This window comes from Mustela lutreola, chromosome 8, assembly GCF_030435805.1.
Source record: "Mustela lutreola isolate mMusLut2 chromosome 8, mMusLut2.pri, whole genome shotgun sequence".
NCBI classification, from domain to species: Eukaryota; Metazoa; Chordata; class Mammalia; order Carnivora; family Mustelidae; genus Mustela; species Mustela lutreola.
In genome coordinates, this window is record NC_081297.1 from 121,927,439 (window position 1) to 121,950,198 (window position 22,760).

Consider the following 22,760-nt stretch of genomic DNA (forward strand, 5'->3'; position numbering starts at 1 on the left):
TTAAAAATGAAGACTTTTTGTCAGTACCTAAGGTATGTCTGGGCCAAACATCAAAGCTTTATTTCTTTTTTTGGTGCAGAAATTTGATAACTTATGGGTAATTCTGTTGTTGTGGGTAAAAATACAGACTCTCGACCTTGATTGCATAGGTTCAAATCCTGACTCTGCCATTGATTGCTGAGTGATCTTACATTACTCAGTCTCTCTGTGGCCCAGTTTCCTCACTTGTAAAGTGAAGATAATAATAATTCATATTTCAGGGATTGCAATGAAAATTAAATAAATTTTTACATGTAATAAGCTTATCAAGCCTATGGGAGCTTATATCAGCACATGGCATATTGTAAATACTAAAAATTAAGAAAATTTTAAAAAGCATTCATACAATTAAGTGCAAAGGATCAGATGTAAATTTTGAATAGGGCAGGGTGCCCACAAACAAGAGGCATTATAAGATTGAAAGCATCTTATTACCCTTCAAAATCTGACAAACCTGAAGAATTAACATCTCTATAAAAAGTAATATCACTGCAACTGCTCCTTCTCCCCCTCCTCTGTAGAGTGGGTGAGTTTAGTGACAGACTGTTTTGGAAGCAGCTAGAAATATCAGTTTAAGAAATGCTTGGCAGCCACTTTAGAATGATTATCTGACTTTGGGAGAAAGGGAGAATACTGAGGTATTCCTCTTACCCAAATTTAGAAATGTCAAGAAGGCATAATGAATCATCTCTTAGAGGCTTTAAAAACATTTTTCCCATACTAAGTGTCGCTTATTGCTTTCCATTGCTGGCGATTCTGAACCTCAGGATAACCCAGCAAACCCTGAAGAAGCTACCCAGCTTTGTGAATGATGGGATGTCCTTCAGGTCTAGCTCCTTTACCGTACCTGCACGGACATTGTCCTCAGCTTCCCAGCTTCTCTCCTACTCTGGGCATGGTCCAAGTCAACAAAGGTAACGCCATCCCTTCTATCAGCCATGAGCTCAGACACAGGCCAATCCAATACAAGGAAAGGGATTTTGGAGAAGGAATTCAGTCTTTCTCTCCTACTGGATGTGAACAAAGAAGCATGTTGCTCTGATTGTTGCTGCAGCCATTTCCCAGCAAGGTCACCAGCCTTAGGTTGGACCAGTGCTGCGACTGGCAGCTTGGCCTGGAGAGGTAGGAGGAAGTGCATCGCTGACTACAGGGTCAGCCACTACAGTCTGCCAGAACCCGGTAATTCCTCTTCTGCATGACACTTAACTTCCTTACTGTTAAGCTGGTTTAATTTGGGTATCTGTTATTTGCAGCCAAAAAAATATTCTAATCAAACACTTCATCCCCTCTGCCTTGTAAGGCAGTTATTTATGTCCATGTGGGTGTCCCTGTTGGATTGCCCATAACCTGAGAGCTGCCATGTCCCATCCACTTTTTATTTCTCCCAAAACATTTGACATAGTTTCTTACAAATAATCACAATTTCACTACTTGTTGATTTATAACAATGTTGACAGCAATATACCCTGATAGGCTTCAGCCCCATTTAATGGCAATGAAGCCCCTATTAAAGCCGTTTGCTTTCTGATCAGTAATCATAAAAGCCAATGCGTGGCAGAAGTAAATAAAAGCATGGTCTTTCTGTATCTTTTTCAGGTGGCCCATGCAATAGTTGGATATAAAAAAATCTTATTACAAACTAAACCACTAACTTATGTTTTCATAACATGCAACCATGTACACTCCCCCTAGCTTCCCTTCTATCAGGACTAATTTTAGGCAGTCTGTTTATTGAGTGGAGATGAATTTTATTGGTGACAAATGCACTCCTGCATTAACAAATTAAGTGCGCTCTGAAAGGAAGAAAAATAAACTCAGAGAAAATTGGGTTGTCTGTTCTTGAAGTCTAAAAAAGGACTTCTTTCCTCAGGGGACATCCAGTATTTTCATAATCACATGGAAAGGAAAACGTGTGCCTCTTGGGTATCACATTAAAATAAATTAATTTTGCTGTCTTATTCCTAATGGCTAGTGGCAAATGGGGAGTGTTTATTTCTAGACTTCTCTTGTTCACAAAACCAGGTTTTTCTATGACCTCCGTCTCACTAAAGATGAATAGCTGTGCCAACTTATAGGAGATGAGGGATGCGGTGTCTGTTTCTCTATTTATGGCTTGTTGTTAATAGGTGAGTGGATGTGAGGAATAATAGGACCCTAGAGCCTCAAGATTCTGACTTCATGTCACTAGAGCATCATCTTCTGCTTTCTGCTCCATTGTTCTTGGGATATAAAATGTCTTCTGTTCCTTAGAAATATCCTGCCTTATGATCAGACTGATGACAGCTTTTATGCTCTTCTATTCAGCCTAACTTGTGAATGGTTTTCATCCCTCCTTCCTCCTAATGTATACTAACATTAAACATAGGCTTTTCTTCACCTGTTCTTCCCTGAGCAGCCTCTACCTTCATACCCATTCTCCTGAAATAGCAGAAGTGTCATTCGGTCACGTGCATTTCTTTGGCATTCTCCAGATCCAGTGAGGAGAAGCACCAATCCATCACAGACAGAGGTGACTACATACAAGAGCTTCCAGTAAGTTGAGACACCCATTATATTTTTACTGCGGGACATTATAATTTTAAATACTTGACTTTCACTGATGCTCAAGTATTGGAGAGTTACAAACGACCCCTCTAATGGACATAGGAGTCATTGAGAGAATCTGAAAAATAGCAGTGTTTCCTGGAATTTCCCCAGTGTAAAATCTTATTTTATAGAGAAATGATGTAGTCATTGATGGGAACCTAGTATTTCCTATTCTTATTTCCTAGAAATAAGCTTTTATAAATAAATACTTGCCATGTGATCGTGAGTAGGTCTGCACAAATCTGGGAATATCTTGAGGACTCATACATGTGACTGTTACTTTTGTGCTCTCTTTGATTTTTTTTTTTCCCAAACGTTCTTAGTAGGGATGGCATTTGGCTTAGAATCAATACTATCCAAAACTGTTTTACACACAGTTGTATGCTCACTCACTCAGAGTAAATAATTCTTTCTAATAGGTTGATTAGAGAATACAGGTTTTTTTTTTTCTTATATACTTATTTGCATTGGACTTTTTTGAAGGTGTAGCTCTTAATCTCAAGGTAGAACTAAGCCTGAGAAAAATGAGAATAATAACTCTCACAGGAGAGACTGAGAACAAAATACTAAACTGAAGTTCCTTTTGGAAATGAATCTCCCTAATATCTGATCAGTTAGAGACTGGATGATCTGCAGCTTGGTCTTGTCCTTGGTCTCTGTCCCATCATGGGGCAGAAGTAAGTGGCCAAATACGGGAGATGAGAATCACAGGGAAGACACCGCTCTCTGCAGGTCTACCCAAGCAAGTCTAGAGGGATGTGTTAAGTAATCCAAAATAATTCTTCACGTATGAGAAGAAACTACTCTTTAGTAAAAGTGCTAACACATTTCTTGAAGCCATTTTTCTGACCTTCAAGTTAAATTTTAAATCAAGATTAAGAAAAGAAATTGTCTTATTACAACACATTCTGTCCCCTAACCTATTCCTGTTAGTTTTAAACATGATTAACCATTTGACATGACTACCTAAATGATAGATTGTTTGTATTAAACACATATTACAATTTATTTTCTTGTATATAATTAGGAATAATCATCACTGCCAGAATCTAGAACGACACGTCAACGATAAGTAGAGGTAATAGCAGCTGCATGTAAGACAAGGCGTACGAATAACTGCAGCCTGTGATTCCATCCCCCTCCTACCCCTTGTATTTGTGTCATGATGCATCTTAGGTAGCACAGCCTTTAGGTAGTCATTAAAATCACATGAATATTCTACTAGGATTTAATGCAAATGCAGACGTATCTCATGGGGGCATGGATTGTCCATATTGAAAAAGGCTAATAATTTAGAATATGTTTTTACCGAAACAAGATTTCTTTTCAGAAAGCTTGAATTATGCATCCAGATTTATATTTTTATGCATTTAACAGATATCCAAACTGTGCTGAATACAGTGCCCATCCCTTTGGAGTATACACAAATGAGCGAGGCTCCGCCTCCCTTTGAGACTGTCAATCTCCCCGAGGGGTGAAAACAAGGAAGAACAGGTGAAGCGAGAAGAAATGATGTCATACTCATCGACTGTTTCCTAAATCATATAGTCTGGAGGGCAACACTGTCACAGGAGTTTGTGAGAGATCAGGGAAGACATAGAGAGGATATACGTTCAAGCTGGATTTTGATGGCTAAGAAGATTTGTATAGGCATAGAAAGGTGTCAGAGATAATTCCCATGATTCACAGGTTTCATGACTTAGAATTAATTAGCTTTTCTTTCCATTATCTGAGATATATTACATTCTTTCATTTAACCTGCATTATCTAAAATATAAGTAATTGCATTTAGCTTGAGAGAGAGATTCAAAAGAAACAACAGGCAAGCTCCCCTATCTGATCAGATTGAGCAGCAGAACATACATCCATCAAGCTACTAGGTAACAAATACAAAGAAAAGGTCTTTGGTTTTATCTCTATTTTAATTTCATGGGCATGAGGACCATATGGCTCTGAACTTTCTAACTCTTTTTCTACTCACAATTTAAAACATTCTACATAGTAGGCCAAATAAGTTTTGGGCAATCCAAAGACTTTTACAGTGCTCAATTTGGGGCAATGTTTCATTTGACCTGTTGAAAATGAAACTTTATAAAGCCATAGATTGACCACTTACAATATTCTGTAGATTATGTTTTAATTCATGTAAAGACAGAGATTTTTGTAAGAATCTGTGGTCCTTTTATTTTTGATACTAAACATTACTTTGTTGTGTTGGCTGATTATCTATTTCTGCAAAACACAAATTGAGCATTCTAAGTCAATGACTTTATAGAGTTATTTATGCAAAACATCTTAATCCAGTCTTGCCTACCATTATAGCTAAAGGCTAGGTTTAATTTTAGTGGCTTAAAATGCTTTATGACTGATCTGTGCTGACTTGTATAAGGATAATAAATTCCCTGAAGAGGTGTTGAGATCAGGAAATAGTAACCCTGATTTTATCTTTGAGCTATTTGTGGTCTTTGAGGCCCTTTTTTGGGCTGTTCTTTCGTGAGAAAAATTGTCTCCAAGGTCCCTGCTCACCCAGATATCACAGAGTAGGGAGGCCTGTGAAGGTAGACCCCAGGATTCAAGTGCAGAGAATTGTTTGTGTGAAAGCAGCAGATGCAGGCACATGCTCTTTTCTAACCTGGTGAGGCTATAATAAAGACCTTCTTGTGATTCTGCAAGAGTACAATCAGAGAGAAATACTCAGAACTTTCACTCTTGGAGAGCCCCATCACAGGATCATCTCTGTGCATTGGCACACGTATTTTCATGCTTCCCTTGATTTCGTAACCACAGCTTATGTCATCCAGATGTATCATAGAATCAAATTACAAATACAGTTTTTATTTTAGGCTCCAGTGTAATCACATCACTGAGACCTACTGGGGTAGCTTGATATTACTGCTCACTCATAAATAGTCCTACAGAAAATTACACAATATTGAACCGATTAATTAAATTGTTATTGATTCAAGACAACAAATAACATAATACTTACTGCCAAGATATATCAAGTATTATGAGCAATACTCAGGTCATAAAAGAAAATCCTAACTTTACTAGTAAAATCTAGTGAGAGGTATTAGGACAAGACTTACCAAACACTAATCAAAAGAGGGGAGCTATGTGCTTTCAAGTTTCGATAAGGTCCAGGAAGAAGGTAGAACTACAGAAGAGATATATAGAAAAAAAATAGGAAAAATAGAGCAGAGTGTGTGTGTGTGTGTGTGTATGGGAGAGAGAGAGCGAAAGAGAGAGAGAGATGGCTTCTGAGTCAGAAACATCAGAAAAGGCTTCACAAATGAGGCAGAACCAGAAATGGAACAGAAAGCAAATGGTATCTTCTGATTTTGCAACTGGTTTTTTTCTTTTCTTTTCTTTCTTTCTGGTTTTTGTTTGTTTGTTTGTAAATCTTAATTTCTGAGAATGGTTTTGTTAAAAAAAAATTCCAGAGGCCTATAAATGAATGATTGTGCTATGGATTAATAACATCCAATATTTTGCAGATCACTAAGTATAAAAATGTGATCCAGAACTTAACTCTGTGATGCAGAACTGAATATTCAGCTGACACTGACCGCACTGTAAGAGAGAGACAAAGGGATTGTATCACCTGTTTGGCTTATTATTATAATTACAATTTATTACATCGGTTATTGTTATTGAATCTTTTCATGATGGAATTGTGCTGCTGTTGATACCCTTCCCCTAGAAGAACAGCATGACAGGTCCTAGAAATCATCTTATATGCCCCTTTCCCTTAAACTGTAGATGTCTAAACTATAGCTAAGCCCAGAGAGAGGCAAAGTTTCATCTTCGGTAGCCAAAGATGAGATGTTAACTCAGTTTGGTAGAGCTCAGTTTCCTAGAATTAGGAAACTGTTAACCAAGATGTTAACTCAGTTTGGTAGAGCTCAGTTTCCTAGAATTCATTCTACCATGCATAAAATAAGACACCTCCTTTACATGGTTAACTTAATTGGGTGTGTCTCAGTTCTGCAAATGTATAGTTTCTGTAGTAGTTGTAGTAATTTAGTAACTTTCTATTTTGACTTATTTTGTTCTTCATAAAATCACTAGGAACATTTCTGAAACAATGGTGTCAGTGGCATTGGCATTTCCTTCCTGTTAGTGGGTTTAAATATATATGAAAATAGTTTTGCATAATGCAGTTAAGATTAAATACATTCTGAAAAGTTCTAGAAAATCCCAGTATTGATGTAAAAGGTTATGCTTTCATTTCTAAGAAGTCTTTCTATTTGGAGACACACACAGAGCTTACTAGTACTTTCTCTGGTTATTCAGGTATAATATTAACTACAATGATATAAGTTAAATAGAATAAATTATCGAAGTAATCTCATAAATTTACTACTAATTTTAAGGCAATTCTCATTCAGTATTTTATCTACCTATGAGGCCACATGTAAATAAAGCTTGTCTCATATCACACTTTGACTCATATTATGTGTCAATAAGTTCACTTGAATCCTGAAACTGTTGGAAAAAAATAATTGTAGATAGCATTCTAGGTTAATGAGTTCAGACCAATTCAACTTCTGAGGCTGTTTTATGACATACTGCATCAACAGAAAAAATAAAAAGGAGAAGGTCACTTTCTTGTAAAAAAAAAAGTAATGCCTTCTTTTATAAGCACTTTTTTTTTTTATTGAGGTTATCGTAACTTCATTAAAAACCTCACAGGTAGTATTGCAGGGCACCGGGTTCAGCAAGGAAAGGCACTGGGGTAATGTCTGTGCCTTGTGGAGACAGACACGCTGACGGGAGGTAAATCTACCCTTTGACTCAATAATCAAAGTCTCAGTACTTGTCACGGGGATGTAATCTGATTGAGAAAATGTATGTGGATGCAGAGGGATTTGCTATGTCCTCATTCATAGCCATGTATAATTAGAAAAAAAAGTTCATATCCAGTAATTTTGGCATTAGTTAAGTAACTTCTTATATACCCCCCTAGCCACAAAAGATAAAGGTGCTAAGACGCTCAGAGTGCCTTTAGGATTTTTTTCTCAGACATTGCTATTTTAACATTTCAACAAGAAATGGGACAAAATGTAACAATAATAAGGTAATCTTTAAAATACACGTGGTATGTGTTTTGAACAGAATGATTAGTTTTGATGTCACATGACCTCACCAAATGCATCAGCTACTTTGACTTTGAAATCAAAATGAACAAATAAATGTATTGCTTGGATTTTAAAACTAAACAAAATAAAGAAACTCAAGCACTGTCTTTTCAAAGAAATGGCCAAATGGTACCAGTAAAATAATGGTATTATATAAAGTTGTGAACTGTATGATAAGCCAAGATTAAAGCATTTACATAATGTTGTAAAATTAGTGTCTTTAAAACACTGATGTTTCTTTCAACTCCAGTAATTCCTAATTATATGCTAAGGCCTCCCACCCATTCAAACTGGCATTTGCTGCTTCAGAAGGAAGACAGACACAACTACTAGGACAAAGTTGTCCTCACTTGGCTCTAAATTTCATATTTTTTTTTTTTTTTTTTGGAAGTCCACAGCAGACAAAATCCTCTAAAAGCCCCAATACTGTCAGAAGCCACCTGGCAGAAAAAAAAGTTGTTGCTGAAATTCAAAAATTTTTCTAAATCAAAAATTTTGCTTTTGGTTAAACCAAGAGCAAACAAAGCCTAGCAAACGGAGGTGCTGAACTTATACCCTGCACCACACTATGGAGGAATTGTGATACCTTGGGGGCAGCTTTCCTTCCTACAGGGCATTTGAGAGCCTCTGAACCATGTGAGGCTTAATTAAGGGAGCAGATCAAGGAGGATTTTCAAGGGAGAGCATGAGTATGGATGCTGCAGATGATTATGCTCCTTGGTCTCTTCAAAGATGTAGATCCAATGTGCTCATAGTTCTGAAAGGAGGATGGGCTGGGGTTCTGCTTCCTGTCTGGGCTTCCAGAAGGAGTTCTCTCTCGGGTTCTACATCTGGGTGGGCCTGCCAGAGTAGATGGAGATGGTGATGTGACACTTGGAACATGGAAGGTCTGTGTTCCCCCTTCACTGACTGACCCTTAGATCCCCTCCTTTGATGCATCTAGATCTGAAACATTGTGCCTGAGAAATATGCTATGTGGTTGAAAACTGCCAGTCTTCCGCCAGGGCTCACGAGGGTGCTGAGAGGGAGGCCCGACGGTAGAGAGTCAGGTGAGAAAGGCTCAGAGAATGAGCTACCGGAACAAGGGCTGAGGCCACAGCATGAGAGCAAAGCTCCTGAGCAGAGCGGGACCGTGTCTGACCTGGAGAATGGGGGTTGGGGAACACCGATTCTGGATGCAGCAGGAAGAGGCTAACTCAGACCTGAGACAGGAAGATGAGGCACATGGCCTAGAACAGACGAGGCTCTCAGACCAGAAGCCTCTACCCTCTAACCAGGATGCTGTGTAAGTTCTGAAAACCTACATCTCTCCTAAGAGGAAGGAGAGGAACTGCAGATGTGGTAGGGAGCGGGGAGGTAGGGGGCAAACTGCTAAGAGCCTGAGTTTGAAAACAGAAGAGTCTCTTATCTCGCCTTTAGCAGAAATGGAGGCTTAAGGCTTAGGTTACTTTTTTTTTCCCCACTTACTTTACAACTTTATTTATTTATTTATTTATTTATTTAAAGATTTTATTTATTTATTTGACAGAGAGAAATCACAAGTAGTTGGAGAGGCAGGCAGAAAGAGAGAGGAGGAAGCAGGCTCCCTGCCAAGCAGAGAGCCCCATGTGGGACCCAGGACCCTGAGATCATGACCTGAGCCGAAGGCAGCGGCTTAACCCACTGAGCCACCCAGGCGCCCCTATTTATTTTTTTAAAATTTCTTCTCAGTGTAACAGTATTCATTGTTTTTGCACCACACCCAGTGCCCCAAGCAATATGTGCCCTCCCAATACTAACCACCTGGTTCCCCCATCTTCCCACCCCCCACCCCTTCAAAACCCTCAGGTTATTTTTCGGGGTCCATAGTCTCTCACGGTTCACCTCCCCTTTCAGTTTCCCTCAACTCCCTTCTCCTCTCCATCTCCCCATGTCCTCCATGTTATTTGTTATGCTCCACAAATAAATGAAACCATATGATGATTGACTCTCTCTGCTTGACTTCTTTCCCTCAGCATAATCTCTTCCAGTCCCGTCCATATTGCTACAAAAGTTGGGTATTCATCCTTTCTGATGGAGGCATAATACTCCATAGTGTATATGGACCACATCTTCCTTATCCATTCGTCCGTTGAAGGGCATCTTGGTTCTTTCCACAGTTTGGCGACCGTGGCCATTACTGCTATAAACATTGGGGTACAGATAAGGCCTAGGTTACTTTTAACAATAAGAAATAAAGAAGTTTCTATTTGTGCACACCTGTGTTTTTGTGTCTCAAGAAAGAGACACCTGCTGAACTTTTGTATGCATGGCACAGGCATACATGCAGGCGTGTGAATGCACATATATAAACATCAAAGAAAATGAGAATTTTTTTTAAGCGATTTTCTGGCCTCAAAACCACACTGAGGTCTAAATTACGGTTGGTCAGAGCTGGACAGATGGATCGTAGAGATGCGGGGGGAGCAGGTGCCAACACTATGAGAGAGATCTATCCTTGGCAGGATAGGTAAGACATAGTCAGTAATCTCAGATTCAGTTTTTACCCAGACAAGGTTGTAGCTTTGGAAACTGGGGAATAGCTAGCAATTTGTCTAATCTGAGGTAAATCAGGGTTAGTCTGGTGGGTGGGAGAAGAAACCAATTTGTTTTGATCCTTAAGTCCAGGATCTAAGAATTCAGGAGAGACCAAAAAAAAAAAAAAAAGGCTACAAACCATGGTGTTTGAGGTAGTCTGCCTCTGGGTTATTTTTACTTGGTTTCCTACAAAAGTCAGGGACACAAGTGGTTGCCCTGTGCATTCGAAGGGGACTGTTGCAGCTGGTTAACAGTAAAAGAAACCAAGCGTTGCCTGGATGGCTCAGTCAGTTAAGCATCCGCTTGCCGCTCGCTTGGGTCATGATCTTAGGGTCCTGGCATCCTGCCTCGCATCTGGCTCCTTGCTCAGCGGAGAGTCTGCTTCTCCCTCTCCCTCTGCCTGTTTGTTTTGTGCTCTCTCCAGATAACCAAATAAAATCTTTACAAAAAAAAAAAAAAAAAAAGTATAAGAGACCTTGTTACAAGTGTACAGCAGAGTGTTGCAGAAAAGTGGACAATGGAGTTTAATGTATCTGGATTTAAATCCTGGGACTTTCGTTTACTTGTTGTGACTGGGGCAAGACAGTTTCTTCATCTGCAACACGGGGGCAATTACACTTGTGCTGCCAGATTTCGCTAAGCGTCAGGGCCACGGACAGAAAACAGGTGACTCCTCCTGCGCCTCTCTGCTAGGTGCTCGGTAAGTGGCCTGGAACACCAGAAAGAGAGATATTCTTTGTGGGGGATTGCTTTACTATCACCTCTCTTTTTGTTTTCTGTGTCTTCACCCATTATAAAGCCTTTTGTAACTGCTGTAATGAACTACTGCAAATGTAAGGCTGACTTTAAAAATCAGATTTATTCTCTCATGGTTCTGGAGGCTAGAAGTCTGAAATCGAGCTGGTGGCTGTTTCTAGAAGCTCTCGTGGGTGAATCTACTCCTAACTTCTTATAGTTTCTGCTGGCTGTTGGCATTCCTTGGCTTGTGGTTACATCTCTTCTTCTTCACACCACCTTCTCCTGTGTATGTGAGCCTAATCGCCCTTTATTTCTCCTCTAAAGGCACCTGTGATTGCATTTAGAACTAACCCAGACAGTCCAGGATAAACTCCTCCTCTTGGGATCCTTAATTATATGCATCACTATAGAAGGTAACAGTCACAGTTTCTGAGGATTAGGGAGTGAATATATATGAGGGGGTGCTATTTTTTCTGCCCACCACAACCTGTCTAAATCTCCTGCAATGTTGTAACTCTAATGCCTCCTGTAATTGGATGAGGAGGTGGGGGCCTTTGGGAACTGCTTAGATCATGAGAGTGGAGCCCTCGTGAATGGGCTTAGTGTTCTCATAAAAGAGGCTCTGCGGAGATCACTTCACCCCCTTCCTCCAGGTGCAGATAGGATGCTAAGTCTGAGAGCTGGAAGCGGGCCCTCCACGCAACCCTGCTGCACCCTGATCTCAGACTTCCAGCCTGTGAGAGACTGTGAGAAAGAAATTTCTGTTTGTTTCAGTCACGCAGTCTCTGGTATTTTGTTACAGCAGCCTGAACAGACTAAGACATCTTGTCAGAAATTTTTATTAAAACTAAAGCCGAACGAAGCAAGATTTCAGAAACACATTAGACTTTGCCTTAAAGTGGGCTGGGGAGAGAATATGTGTGGGAACAAGGGACCTAGTTGTCAAAATTCAGGAGAAGACAAACCCAAAGATGAGCACTTGAAATAAAACAGGTGGGAAACTGAAAAGGAGACTTGGAAGAGAGATATCTTTTAAAAATGCAGTATCACTTACTCTCCCAGATATTCTGACACATTTAGCTCTAAAGTGAATCCCTAGAAATCAAATCCTATTTTGCTACTGATTTCTACTATATAACTGAAAGTACGCGTCTGCAGAAAAATCTTCTCTGTCATCTGAACTGAAACTTTTTTCCAAGAGACTTGCAGCCATGCCCATTCTCCTAGCATTGTATCTGTTTAGATACTGAGAGTATAAATGCTGCTTACTCTACCCCTCTAAAATTATTCTGAACTGTGGGAGTGCCTTGCTGACTGGAGAATCACTAAATTATATATTGGCAGCTTCTCTGATGATCCTCTACAAATAATATTTGAATATGACCTTTAGACTTAAGTGACATATATAACATATTTCCAGCTATTTATTATTCTGTTTTTAAAGAGTATAGATGCATATAAAACATATATTTATATTAAAATATAAAAACAATTCTATAGTTAAAGCTCATTTAAAGAGAAGGAGTTATATGCAATTAGCAAAATCATGCTTTAATTTTTTTTTGTTGTTATTGTCAGATTTTTGCCTGCAAAGAAACTATCTTACACTTACTCTTAAATTAGAGATTTACTTCTCTCTGGTCCTGATATCCACAATAGCTGTGCTTTTCCAGAGTGCTTTCTTTTGTTTTGTTTTAATTTCAGTGACACTGTGGATTGTATAAATGACCAGATTTCTGTTTTTATGTTGATGCTAAGGGAATTCTGACATATATTTTTGCAATTCTGCAATTTTTCTTTTGCTGCCTTTTATGTATGCTGCTCTCATTTTGTCTTTTGTGTAAGTCTGTTGGGAGTTGAATTATGTCCCTGCCTACCCCCGCCCCCCCGGTGAAATGTTGAAATCCTAACCCCTGATATCTGTGAATGTGACCTTACTTGGAAATAGGTCTTTGTGAATGTAATCAAGTTAAGATGAAGTCATGTGATGAGACATCAGAAAGAAATGATGAGCATAACTTTGGAAACTGGAAGAAAGGCAATATCTATCAAGAAGTAGTAGAAACATGGCTAAGTTGTGTTTTGCTGTTGAGTGGAAACCAAAATTTATCAATGTTCAACCTGGATGTTTAGCAGAGGAGACTTCCAAACAAAGGTAGAAGGTATGGCCTGGTTTCTCTTCACTGCCTACAGTGAAATTCAGAAAGAGATAAACTGAGGAAGAAGCTGTTATGACAAAAAGAAACCAGAACTTGATGATTGCAAACATTTGAAGCTCAGCCAGATCGTGTGTTCTCGAAGCAGAACGAACGTTTGCTGGACAAAACTTCCCTGAAGGGATCAGGTGCGTAACTCATGGATACAATTAATCATTTTAGCAGAAGGCAGAAATAGAGATGGAGTTATCCAGGAAACATCTATGGGAAGCCCTCATGTCTAATATTGAAGATCCCCATGATATCCATGAAGACTGACAAGATTTTTGAGAATTTTATACCAGCTGAAAAACCGCCAGCTGAGGCTGAAAGGAACAAAGACAAAACAAAGTGAAGGAAGAATGACTGAAGGCAGAATCATTGATGCAGAGGCCATGAAGAGCAGGACAGCCACCATGGAGATAACAAAGGACAGAACACTGAGCCACAGAGGATCATTCCCAGGCCTTGGAAACCTAGTAGGATTTGCCTTCCCATGTTGAAAACTTGTTTTATTCCTTCTATCTTCCTTTTAGAATGAGAATGCCTAATCCTGGACCTGTCCCATCATTGTATTTTGGAAGCAGATAACTTGTTTTCTAGTTTCATGGTCTGTGGACAGAGAATAGAAGATACTTAGAGTCTCATCCATATTTAGATGATTATTCAGATGAAGAGATGGGAAGCTTTTTTTGAATTGGTGGCATTTCAGTGAGAATTTTGGATTTAGAGTTAATGTGAGAATGGCCGAAGCCTGTTTGGGACGTTGAGATGAGTTGAATGTATTTTGAAAATGGGCGAGACATGAATTGGGGGAGGGAGCAGAGGCAGAATGTAGTAGGTTGAATAGAGGCCTTCAAAAATTCATGCCTACTTGCAAACTGTGATCTTATTTGAAAATAAGGTCTTTGCACATGTAATCAAGTTAAAGATAAATTCATACTGGGTAAAGGTGGGACCTAAATCCAATGTGATTGTTGTTCTTATTAGAATAGGAAAGGACAGAGAGACACAGAAACAGAGAGAGGGAAGATCACCCTGTGGAGATGGAGGCAGAGATTGTTCAGTTGTATCTACAAGCGAAGGAATGCCAAAGATTGCAGTCAACCACCAGGTAGGAACAGTCAAGAAAGCATTATTTCCAAAACCTTCAAAGGGATCATGACTTTAACATATTTTGGCTTTGAACATCCAGCTTCTGTATCTGTGAGACAATCAATTTCTTTCAAGCTACCTAGTTTGTGGTATGTTGTCACTGCAGCCCTAGAACATTCCTACAGCATCCAGGTCTTTGAGTGTGTGCATTTGTGTACTTGTGCATTTTATAGATGGATTTACATCTGAGAGATGTTTTCACTTACTTCAAATTTTTGCAATCTAACTTAATTTTTTAACTGAAATTATTAAATAAATAAATAAATAGATGAATAGATAAATAAATAAATAGATAAATAAATATTCTTCTCCTGTACTACTCAGATTTTATCTCTGGTTTTTTTCAAGGTAGTTATTGAGATACATCCTCTTTGGATAAAAATGTGATGAGTTATGTTGGTGTTAGGACAATGACCTGACTTTATGCGTTGTCCTGACTTTGCCAACAACAACCTTGATAGCACTTTTCAGGAAGTTGCTTCAGAATTTCAAACAAGGCTCAATGTGATAAGGGAGCAAGTGACTTCCAGGTTTGACAGACCAGAGATTCCCTCTGTGTGGGTGTTTCATTAAGTTGAAGTGCATCTGGGGTTTGCTAAGAGATGGGTCAGGCCAGCACACATTCAGTTTTGTCCCTCTATGGTGTCTATCCTATTTCACATGGTCACAGAAAGCCTTTGGGTGAGACAGCAGCAGATGCACTGGAGACATTTCCCAAGACAGAAACAGATGAGTGACAAAGGCATTTCTCCCTCCTCATTTCCATTTTATGCATTTCAGGGTTTGGCAGGGGTGAGCTCTGCTTTCATGTAGATGATAATGCAATGCTGCAAAGGTATCGAATCAAGTAAGAGCCTCTCTGAGCTATAGACTGCTTCCTGTTTTTTTTTTTTTTTTTTAAATGTTTTCTTTTATTCTTGAAAACAGACAACAGTGAATCTTAAAAGCCGGGAGGCAGCTTTTAAGTTTGCTATCATTACTCAGATCAATTTAGAACCAAGTCCCACCTCCCATCTCTTGTAATTTTGATGTACATTCTCTACTGGCCACTGGCCAGAGCAGAATTCAGGAAATGATAAATACCCATTTATTCCCAGACACAGCAGTTAGTGCCGAAATGGGTGTCAGCATTTACAGTCATTTAACCTATTGCATTTTTTGTGTTTATTAATATTAGCCTGGGTTAATGTTGGTGTCATCTGCACTAGGTATGGTTAACTTTTGCTGGCTTTAGGAACAGGATTGTTCTTAATGATTTTCTGGCCCAGTGGTCCACATTCACTATCTTCAACCTTCAGCAACGAATTATTATTATTTTTTAGATTTTTGTTCATTTAATTGAGAGAGTGAGAGAGAGAAGGGGGAGGAGCTGAGCGAGAGGGACAAGCAGATTCCCCACTGAGCACAGAGCCTGCCATGGGGCTCAATTCCAAGACCCTGAGATCATGGCCTAAACTGAAATCAAAAGTCAGACCCTTAACTGATTGAGTCACCCAGGTCCCCCTTCAAACTTCAGCAATGGATTATAATATGAATGCCAAATTAGGTTGAACTAATTTGGTTTCACACCAACTGGCCATGACCAGCTATCACATAGCTGAGAAACTTTTCATGGCCTGGAATGACAAATATCAGAGAAATCCAGCACATCTTAAGTAAAATATCTTTAGAAGAGGAGAACAGCTTGTTTATTCTAATGCTCAAGGAGAGAAGTGTCTCCAATTTTTTTTTTTTTAAAGATTTTATTTATTGATTTGACAGACACAGATCACAAGTAGGCAGAAAGAGAGGGAGAAGCAGCCTGCCTGCCGAGCAGAGAGCCTGATGCAGGGCTCAATCCCAGGACCCTGGGATCATGACCTGAGCCGAAGGCAGAGGCTTTAACCCACTGAGCCACTCTGGTGCCCCAAAAGTGTCTCCAGTTTTTAAAATTCTGAGTGTATTGGGGTGCATGGGTGGCTCAGTTGGTTGAGAATCCTACTCTTGATTTTCGTGTAGGTCATCGAGTCCTGCTTTGGGGTCCACACTGGTCATGGAGCTTGCTTAAGATTCTCTCTCCCCCTCTTCTTCTGCACCAATGCCCCACCCTTAAAAAAAATTCTAAGTGTCTCTTGGCAAATAGGTCATTCAGGTAACACAACGATGTTTCTTCTCATTGGACAACTGGGCTGATCATCAAGCTGAAGTTAGTGGAAGAAATACAAATCAGGGTTCTCAATTTCTTTCTATGTTTTCATGCATTTGAATCTCTGAATTGACCTCAACCAGGTTATCACATAACTGGGAAACACCTTACATTCTCGTATTTGACAAGCATTACAAGCTTCTGAAGCAATGAACTGGCACAAACACTACAAGCCTTGGCAAAAGCATGGCCAAGCTTGCTATGGTGTCCCACACAGACAGCACCTGCCCCTGAAATCAGGCCCATCACTCTTCAAAAGACAGCCCCTCCCCGACAAATCTGTCCTTTTATTTGTTAATTTTTAAATTAAAGATTGACTAAAGAAAAAAGAAAGTACAATTCCTTTGGTTTGGACACACATACAGCCATGCAATTAACTTCAAATTACAAAGGTAAAAAGCACACTGACTAAATTATCATTTAATGGTTTGTAATAAAGAAAGATGTTTGCTTGCTTTCAAAACTGAACCCAGAAAAGGGTATGCAAGGTATGTGAGCAAGACATGAAAGCACAGAGTGATATTATGCTGGATTAAGTAAGACAAAGCCCTTGAAAAATTAGAGAGGTGATTCCAAGCAAAGTATAAATATACAATTTATACATTAAAGCCAGTCTCTGTACCTGGAAACGTAAACATCTTTAATCTAGCAAATTTATGTTTACTAAAAAGAAGATTTGATCCTGTTTCTCTACCATATTTTTCTTCCTTTTGAAAATTATAGATTGTTTGTTTATTCTTTCATGTACTTTAAGCTCAGTGACATCATTAACAAGAAGAGGGGGTTTTCCTCTAAACTGGAAGAATAAAAGGGATCAAGCCTGGAGCAGTAATGATGGAACAGAGTATAAGGAGACACTTCATGGTCATATCGTTGTGAATTGCAAATTACATTTTTCCCTTTTATACAGATATTTATTATTTTATTTCCACATAGCATCAGATGTTTGCTAAGATACAATGTAGTCCTAAAAGTAATTCAGTATATTGATTCTATGGCATGCTTGATGTCATCAGGTATCTGATACTAAGCATGGTACCCAGAAGCAGAAACAACTCGTAAAACATTGCAAGCTTTTAAGATAGAACATTTCAGACAAATAAATGCAGTAGCTTTAGAGTCAGACAACTTGAATTTGAAACATGCTGCTATTCAACAGCTGTCATCTGGGGCATTTACTTAACCATACAAACTTTCAGTTTCCTCATCTGTAAAATTAGGATAATAATAAACCTAACACATGAAACTGTTGTGAAAACTAAATGGAGTAATGCATGTAAAGCCTCAAACAATACCAAGCACATTATAATGGCTCAATAAATGTTAGCTAGAATTAGTGGTGTTGTGCCTGCTGAAACACTAATTTTCAAATGAGCCATATAGCACTTGAACATCGTTTGGGAACTGAGCCATGATGCAGATGAAATCACCAAGGATTTGTTTTTGTTATTTGCATGAAAAGGGAAAATGCCAGCTAACATTATTCCGTCCATCACGTGAGCTAGATTATTTCTGTATTGGCCCTTGGCACACTTGATGCCTCCTCGGCTGTATCTTGTATTGCAGGGACTGGAAGTCTGAGAGCTTTACATTCCGTCTCCTTTGTTAGCGGGGTTCTGAATCTGTATTAAGTTCTATCAATGAAATACATATGTATAATATTTAGAAGGCAAAAGAGAGGCAGAAATAGTGGTGTGTTGACCTGGCTCATACAGGCTCAAAGAAGCATCTTGTCCTAGCTCTGCATTCAGTGGCTTTAAATCAGTGGAAGTGGGAGTATTTATTCCACAAAGCTGACAAATCCTACAAATCAGCACTGTACTTCTGCCCAGTGCTGGATATTTCTAGCACACCACTGGGTAGAAACTATATTATTAATTTACTAGGTATTGGCAGGCAGATAACTGGGCATTAGCAGAAGTGAGGTTTTGCAGTAATCTCTGGGTATTCCTCTGCTTATCATCCCCTGTGTCAGTGCGGCAGACATCTGTGAGCACTGGAGGCAATTAGGTTGAATTCCTGACTAGGGTTATAGTTGCAATTTTCTGATTGTCTGCATCCAGTGGAAAACCTGTTGCTGAGTTAGCCTCCTCGGGCCTTGGTCCTTCCAATAGTTTTATAAACACCACATTTTCTTTGTTAAATTACTTCTTGCCTAAAATACCTAGAATACTTTGTTTTCCCAACGAAACTCTGATAATACATTATGACTTAAATGTGTGAATGTCAGTATGATTATCTTGGCAAAACTCATGCCAACTTGAAAAATTAATAAAGGTTTTGAAAAATCAGTGATAACAAACGTTATGGTATCTCTGCGGATGCCATCGCTGAATTTATCTGAATGTGAAGATAAACTCAATGGAAGACTTGAAGACTTTGGCACTTACAGGTTTTAGAACATTTAAAATCAAAAGGACAGAAAAACTGCATAGCACCTTGAGTGAGGGAATTTTCTTTTTGTTCTTGTGCAGAGTCAGTAGCCTGTTGTCTTTGAATAAACTGAGCTCTTTCTAATAGAACCAAACCTATATATCAGCAACCAAATTAACATATTAAGAGAATATTTAGTGAAAATCTTCTATGTTGAGTTTTGTGGTAGTCATCTAGGGTAATATAAAGATAAAAAGATATAATTCTTGCCCCTAAAAATATTATAAAAGAAATACTCAAGTACAATTCAAGCTATAAAGTTACAAATTTCTTTTTTTTTTTAAGGTTTTATTTATTTATTTGACACAGAGATAGAGAGTACAAGTAGGCAGAGATGCGGGCAGAGGGAGAGGGAGAAGCAGACTCTCCGCTGAGCAAGGAGCTGGATATGGGGCTCAATCCCAGGACCCTGGGATCATGACCTGAGCTGAAGGCAGACACTTTACTGACTGAGCCACCTAGGCACCCCAAAAGTTGCAATAATGCTTCCTGGTGAGTAACTTAGTATTCTTTATTTAGTTTAGTTTATTTAGTTTTCGGGCTGAAACATGAATCAATTTTAAAGGACTAAGTGAAAATGAGCACTTAAGTTGTTTGATGGGATGATAATGTGGTAGAGAAGCTGGATAAAAATGAGGAGGACAGAAAATATTAATTCTGCCATTACTTCTTAGCATATACTATGTGCCAAGCTGACCGTGAAGTGATGGTCAAGGTGAATATAACCCTGCCCTCATGGAGTCGAGAGTCCAGTGGATAAGACTGACAAGTGTAATGGGTTGAATAGAACCCAAAATTCATGTCCTCAGCAATGTCAGAATGCAACCTTATTTGGAAATAGTGACTTTGTAGATAAAATTAGTTAAGGATTTTGAGATGAAATCATCTGGATTTAGGGTGTCTTTATAAGAAGAGGAGAAGACAGAGAGACACAGAAAAGAAGTCCATGTGATGGCCAACACAGATTGGAAGCCATGGAAACCCAGGAACCATCAGAAACTAAAGGAAGCAAAGCAGGGTTCTCTCTCATACATTTTAGAGGTGGTGAGACCCTCATAAAACCTTGATTTTGGTCTGTTGGCCTCCAGAATTGTAAATAAATTTCTGTTCTTTTATTATTTTAATTTTTTTTTTTTTTTACAACAGCCCTAGGAAAATAATACCATGAAGTAAATAAATAGATAGAATGCTGTATGGTGAGTGCTACTGTAGAAGATTAAGTAGCACTGTAAGAATAGATAGGGAAGCTGCTATCAGCTCAGCAGATTGAGCACTGGACTAACCAAAACTGGTGCTTTGCTAGGTGGGATACTATGAAAGGAACAGTAAACCGTCAAGAGAATTGAGAATGTTGGCATGAGAGTGAGCACAGTAAAAGACAGTGATGGGTAAATGGAGAAGTAAGTGTGTGTGTGTGTGTGTGTGTGTGTGTGTGTGTGTGGCTGGGGGGAGAATGTTCAGAATCTTGGGGTTCTATTTTGGGTCTACCATTAGCCAGTTGGGTCATGTTGGTGATACCTCTTAAACCCTGTGGACTTTTAGCTTTCCTTTTTTCTAAAGTGAAGAACTGAACCACATGACCAATCTCTAAGGTTATTCCAGTCTGAAAATTGTGTGAGTCTAGGACTACTACAGGAAGCAGTGAAGGCAAGATAGAGGGAGTGGAAGGGTCGTTGTAAGCTGTAGAAATTCTCAAAGATTTCAGACTCTCAAATGAATGCATAAAACAAAATACATTGCTGAGTTTCAGCAAAAACTCTATTTTAATCAGAATTCTACTTGAACATAAAGAAACCTTGGCAAGTCTGATTACTCCCTTTAGTAAGATAATTGGTATGTTCAGGAATCCACAATGAGATTTATGAGGCCTGGGATACGGCATGTCCGCGAAGGAGGTGGGGTATCAACTAGAGGATGAAGTCGAAACCTGGAATCCCTCCCCAACTCAGCTATATACCCACACGAGAAATGACACAACCTTACTTTATAAGTAGATAGTGAATAATTTGGGTAGAACACTAGTAACCTCATATTGTCTATGCAATTTATAACTTATTTTTTTCAACAGCTCATATCCTAATTTAAACTGATTAAAATGAGTGAAAAGTCCTTTGGGATTAAAAGCTGAAGGCTTTTAAAAACTAATTTTGGAGACGCAGACTGCTTTTCTGTGACTGCCACTTACCATTATAAAACAAAGTGAATTCTTACAGAGTAAAGTCCAAGGTTATAAGGAATTTCCTATCTTCTTTTGTATGGTTTTGTCGTGAATGGCAATAACAGTTTGAAGACTCTGAACACAGTCCCTCCTCAGTTGGGATCTTTAGCACAAATGGCCCCATTTCAAGACTAATACACATGTCAATGGGTCTGGTGGTACATTTTAGGACATTTGGGGATGAAACATCCTCCTATGTAACAGAATGCAACTGACATGACCTCAATATGTTATGACTCACTCCAGGAAGAGTTTATAAGGAAATAAAATGTTAAAGAAAAAAATTTCAAGTGTGAAGTTAAAGGTTTTTGTGTGAAAGACAGATGATAGATAGCATTATTAATAGTGAAGGGTAAAAGCTGAAACATTTGAATGTTCAGCTAAACATCTCTAAATTTCTCATTTCAGAGTGGATAGAAATAACCACTCTTGAGGTATTTCCGTAAACTCAGTTTCAACTCCAGCCAGGAATCAGGAGAAAAAAAAAGTCCCTTCTCAAGCAGTTTATAAACTAAAAATAAAGATGACAAAAAGTCAGATTCAGATTAAATTGGAAAAGCTGGTGGTTTGGAACAGTAGTTTTATCTCCCCAAGACAGAAATATACAGGCTACAGTAAGAGAAACGTAAGTATTTACTGACATATACAGAGAGAAATAACTAGTGCCCAGCCTTATTCAATACTCATTAACACATGATCAATTAAATTTTGGCAAACAACACTGATTATTAATGAGTCCAAAACAGTCACATTTTCTGATCACTGAGAGCTAGAATCTAAAGGAAATAATGTGTACCACTTGTTATACAATCTCTATTGAAAACATTCCAGGGCTTTGGTGAGCTAAGACAGAAAAATATAGCTCCAGTTCTGCTGAGTTGTTCCCAAGGACTATAATTATATTTTATAGTATTTAGCTCAACCAAATCATTTTTCATTTTAAGTATAATGTAGCAACAATAGCTTGAGACCTTTGAATTTTTCCCCAAATATTACTGTTTTGTCACACATGTCCTAAAGCCCCACCTGTACTACAAGAGAACCCCAATAATATGCTTTTCCTGTAATGTAACTCTACGAAGGGGTTGTCTTGGTAAAAGTTCAACCTTAGAAGTTATATTTTTTTGTCTTTACTAAGGCAGACAACCTTTTAGACTAGAAAGAACATTGAGTCTTTAGGATATCTGGCTTCCAGTTTTGGCTTCGTCTAACTGCTGTGCAGCCTTGGAGAACTCATAAAACTTCTCTGGGCCTCATTGGCTTCTATGTCGTATGAAGGATGGATTTAAACTCCAATGCTAATTTTTATGATTCCATGAACACACAGGCAATTTACAAATGTGAATTATACCTATCAACCTATACTGTAGTTTTTTGTTAAACGGATCTATGAGAAGTTGTAGAAGTCAGAACTACTGGTTTCTGCTTTTGATTTGATTTGATTGTTCTTAAAAAGTTATCTCTGACAGAGTTTGGGGTGACTCATTTTAGGGAAGGGTAGAGAGAGCAAATAA